Raw genomic sequence first — 5305 nt, 5'->3', positions numbered from 1 at the left:
ACCAATTGTTCCAGCACCATCGGTTGAAAATCATCCTTCTTCCACCAAATCAACTTTGTGCTTCTGTCCAAATCAACTGACCATATATGCGTGAGTCTGTCTTTGAATTCTGTATTCTGTTTCATCGATCCGTATAGCTGTTTTTATACCAGTATCACAACCTCTTGATTACTGTAGATGTATAATACATCTTGAACTAAGGTAGTATAAGTTTTCAAACTTTGTTCTTCTCCAGATTGTTTTGGCTATTCTAGATCCTTTGCATTTCCATATGTGTAGGACTACAGGAGGGTGAGTCCCCTAAGAATTGGTAGAAATTTTTCAGTGGACCTCCACAGGCAGTAAAACTAATGTTATTATGTTACGTTACTATGGTAATATGTTCTAGAAAGTTACTACCTAGATCTCAAGGGCTGACAGTGCTTCTAGTGACATTGGGGTCATAGACGGAAAACCCCTTCCAAGAGAAAGCAAGCCCCCTCACCATGTTACCTCAGATCCGGAATGATACAAGTGGTGTAAATCTAGCCTTAGCACTTCAGAAAATCTGTTCACCTCTACTCCACATGATATGAGGCCCTATAGTACAGGATTGCACCTCATTTTCCTATCAACTAATGATATGTGTGCACTCCACCACCTTATAATCATACCCAGGTTTGAAAGGTTGCCAGCTATGAAGTTAGGGAAGTCTTTCTCTTTCTTCCTCCTCCCGTTTTTCTTTCCTTCTTTTTAAATGTAAGTCCCTTTCTGATACGTTGATTGATATAAACATCCTGCATCCTCCTACCCATCATCCCTCCAAGATTCTGGTGTAACCTTGGAGGACACATGCCTCTTAGTGATCACTCACACAGAGTTGCACCAGGTTTGAGGCTCACCTGTCTCTACTTGCTTCTCAAGCCGTGGAAAAGACTGCTGACTTCTGACAGTTGCAAAATTTTTCCCTGTCTGTACTTTTTTATGTGGCCAGCCTCAATTGCACAATCTCTAGGTCAGCCGGGGTAAAGGCCGTTCATAGGACAAGAATCCTGTTTTATTTTTCAGTAGTTCCTTTGCCATGGGATGGACTTTCTATAGCTACTACCTTCCCTGCATCCATTAGGAACTAAGCCACAGAATGACAAAATGCATCCTCCAACGAGGACTTGGAACGCTCCCTCAACAGAGGAGCAAAATGAGCATGTAAACTACAGCCCCCTAAAAAAGAACTATCTTGGCCTATGTTCCTCGCCCCTTCCTTCTAGGAATGGTTTTGGTTACTTGCAAAAGAAAGCATTCACCTTGCCCTGAACCTCCTTTAGGACAGGGCCCGGGCATTCCCTGGAAGTCCTCCTGCCAGGATCCAGAGCCTAACCTGAAGCCTGCAGTGTGGACACTGGTGCTTTCTGAACCAAAAAACAGGAAGGAAGGTACTTCCTGTTACCTTCAGGGCGTTTATCCTGACTTTAACTTACTCAACATTTGTGTCAGTGACTTGCTGGAAAACAGAAAATCATGGAATTAGATGGTCAATGTGACAGAAGGAAACCAGTGCTCCCCAAATATTTCTTGTTTCCCAGCCTCCCTTGAAGTTAGGTTGGGGTCATGTGACTGGTTCTGGCCAATGGGTTGTGAGCCAGGCACCTTCTCTGTCCTTTTTCTTCCCTGGGGAGTCCCCCTGTTTCAGGTGGTCCTGCTACAGGACAGAGGGGGGCAGCCAGACCCACAGTGGGTTTTATGTAAATGAGAATGAAGTCTTGGTGTGTTAAGTCACTGAGGTTTAGTTAGGGTTTGTCTGTTAGGGCAGCTACTGTTAACTTTGCCAATGAACGCGGTCAACTTCTTAACGTGGTTGAGAAAAACAGTCTCTTGGTGCGAAGTGGAATCGGGGGGAGCAGGGCTGTCAGCCGTCAGCTGCTGTTAACTAAAATGCAGGGAGCCCCTGGGGCCACCTTTTTCGCCTTGGGTTTGTCTGGCCAAAAAGTGAAACTGAGCTCACAGACACCACTCCGACAACTATCCCCAAAAGGTAGTGGAAGCAGCCTTCCCGTGAATTTACTACTGAGGTCTTGAAACCGGAACTTCAGCAGTCCCTCTAAATGAGAACTTTGTCCCCTATGTGTTTACTGTGCTTTGAGGTGCAGACGTGGAGGTCAGAAACCTCCGCTAGTCCTCGGGCAGAGCCCAGATTAGGACGCTTCGCCTCACAGGCTTATGGAAGGGTCTCCGTTCACACCGAGGGGTGACATCAAAACTTCTCTCCGCAACAAAGGGAAGGCAGTGTGGTACCTGCCTGCTCACCCTGGACAGTCTCCAGCTCATCACGGAGGAGGAAGGAGCAGCCTCCCTCCGCAGAAAGGCCAGAGGTGGTATTTATCTGGCGCAGCAGTTACCCCATACTGTCTCCCTCAGAAATTCTGGTGAAATGGGAGTATCAGCAACACCACCAAAACTGAATAAAGAAGGAAAGCTGTCTCTGGCTCCAAGCTTACCTAGATTTGCCTCCTGGGACCACAAGGAGGATGTAGGAGACTCCATCAGGGTGGGAGTCCTCTTTAAGAGGAACAGATATTCACGTACAGAGAGAACTTGACGTTGCAGCTTGACCATATTTCCTTTTTTACAGGACTGCTCCCTTTTTTGGAGCAGCAGTGACCCAATCCATTTAGAGCTAATTGCTTTAGTAGCAATGTGAGCCCTGGGAAAAAAGAAAAGGAATTTTTAAACAGCACAATAGTCTCAGAATGGCAAAAGCATCCATGTCTAAAGGAAGGAAAGATAGGGGCACCTGGGTGGCTCAGAGAGTTCAGCATCCGACTTTGGCTCAAGTCATGATCTCACGGGTCATGAGTTCGAGCCTTGCATCGGGCTCTGTGCTGACAGCTCGGAGCCTGGAGCCTGCTTGGGATTCTGTGTCTCCCTTTCTCTCTGCCCCATATCTGCTTGCCCTCTGTGTCAAAAATAAATAAAAATTAAAAATAAATTAAAAATTACAAAAATAAAAGAAGGAAAGATACTCAGGACAGTTGTCAGCTCACTTTAGAGCTCAGGTGTTTTAGAATTCTTACAGTTTGATGAGGATACGAAGAACTTTTGACAGTGAGCCAAAATGACAGCCTCATGTGACAGGATCAAGTGATATTTTGGTCAAGAATGTTTTGTGGTTCTTTGCTGTTAAAGGAGACCAGTTCTAGAGGGGTCTTGGTGGTCTTGGAACAGTCCCCAGGAAAGCATGCTGGTTTCTGCTAAGCAGCTGTGGCAGTGTGGCATGGGGACAGTTTCAGGTGTGGAGGCAGGCGTGTCCCGGGAGAGCCCCAGGCTTGATCCTGGCCCGGAGTAGTCATCGCAGGCGTCCAGATCCAGTCAGTCCGCACAAGGCCGAGGCCAAAGAATTTCCTATTACGCTGCCCATTGGCCCGGCCTTCTCAGGTGGCGAACAGGGTACCTAGCCTTGCTCTTCCCCCAACCCCAGTGTCACTTGCAGCCCATGGTTTCAGCTCATCAGGGGGCTGGGAAAGGTGGGTCAGAAGCCGAAAGACAGGTTGGCAACAACAGGCAATGTGTTCCGCTGTGTTTCTTGTCCGGAACCAAGTTTGCTTACCTATTAAAACAACAGCAGACGAAGCTGCCAAAACGTTATAAAATATATTGACAGATGACGTGAAATTGTATCTGGGGCTTGCTTGAAAAGAAGCAGGGTGTGGGGTGGGCGCGGGATTAGGGGGTGGCAGGGGTTGAGGTCAGAGAAGAAGCAGGGATCGCTAGGAGCTGGTATTTGTTGCAAGTGGGTGGTGGGTATATGGGGTAGTATTCTCAGAGGACGGCCGTCTAGCGCAAACAAGCTACGGATGCACAGTGCTCAACAGTCACCTTTACCCCCACTTTATACTTGAGGACGTGACTCTCGGAGAATGAAAGTCACTTGCCTGAGGTCCCATCTCTAGGAGCAGTTGAGCTCTGTCTCTGAATCACACCTATCCCATCCCAAAGCCTGTGCTCTCAGCCTCTCTTCTTCTTTCTACCCTACCTTTTTTTCCTCTCCCCTTTTACAGTTTTCTGTGGTTTACCCCTACTTGGCTCCTGTTTTCCCTTGTGGAGTTGCATGTGCTTAATCCCCCGCTCTCCCGGGAGCCCTGAGTGGACCCAACCCTGGTTATAAAGTCAAATTTCTCAATAACTTATTCAACTGACAGCCATAGAATGCGGTGCTAGGGTGGCTGAGGAGAAAGACCCAGATCTCAAGGAGCTCACAGTTGTGGACAGAGGCTGATCAGTAAAGGATCCGGGAGCACCCGCCACACACCAGGCTTTCTGGCAGAAGTCTCGGATGGGCGTCCACAGATGTAGAGCCTGCAAGATCCCTTGCATTCAAATGAGGACTCCAAGGTGGAGGTGAACTGGACGAAGCAGAACGCGGGATGGTGGCAGGTAAGCCAGTAACTGTAACAAATCTTGGCGGGTGCCGTTCCTGCGTTAGAAGCCGGGGCAGGGTCTTCAGAAACACAACGCAGGGACACCTGAACGGAGTCTTAATGCACGGGAAGCCCGGTGAAGAGGGATGTGCGGCCTGGAGGGTGGTGTGCAGAGCCATAGGCAAGGCCCGGAGGCAGGCACCACGGTGGGTGCATGTGGGTGGTACAACCAAAAGTGTGAGCAAGAAATGGTGGCATCCGAAGCAAGGTCACAGAACCGTCGTCTGCAGTCCTAAGGTGCCGAGGCTCTACCATGTTGGCCTATGCGTTTCCTACACTCTCCTGACAAAAATCACGCACGGCGATCGTTAGAAGCTGCTTTCCAAGTTCAAAATCAGGCCTACTGCATCCCAGTCTTGGGAGGAGAGGCTTCGAATGAGCCATTTTTAACAAGCCCTCAGGTGGTTCTCGGGATCAGGCAAATTTGGGAAGACAGCCTCGAGGTGATGTTGGACAATGGAATATATTGCTTCTCCTTCTTTTTCACACATTTCCCTCTCTTTTTATCAGGTTACGAGGGCTTGTGTTTGCAGTGCGCCCTAGCTGTAGACCGAATGCCGCGACAGTAAGTGGGGTGGAAGGAAAACAGAGGATGCGTCCTGGAGGGTGGGAGTGGAGAACAGAAATTTTTATGGGTCAGAAAAATTATGTTTGCAGCCATCTGGCAAGCGGCACTAGAACATGCCTTGATGAAGAGACGGATACCGTCTCCTCGCATTCTCAGGAGTGCTGGCAGAGGCTCTCACTCAGGGAGAGTGGTGAGTGATTTGACAACGCGGATTCCACACATGCGGTGTGTAAGTGGGCTAAGGATTAGGCTTCATAATGCCAAGTCAGGGCTGCTAAAGCTT

Source organism: Panthera leo, chromosome D1 (assembly GCF_018350215.1).
Source record: "Panthera leo isolate Ple1 chromosome D1, P.leo_Ple1_pat1.1, whole genome shotgun sequence".
Classification (NCBI taxonomy): Eukaryota; Metazoa; Chordata; class Mammalia; order Carnivora; family Felidae; genus Panthera; species Panthera leo.
This window is presented reverse-complemented; position numbering follows the sequence as displayed.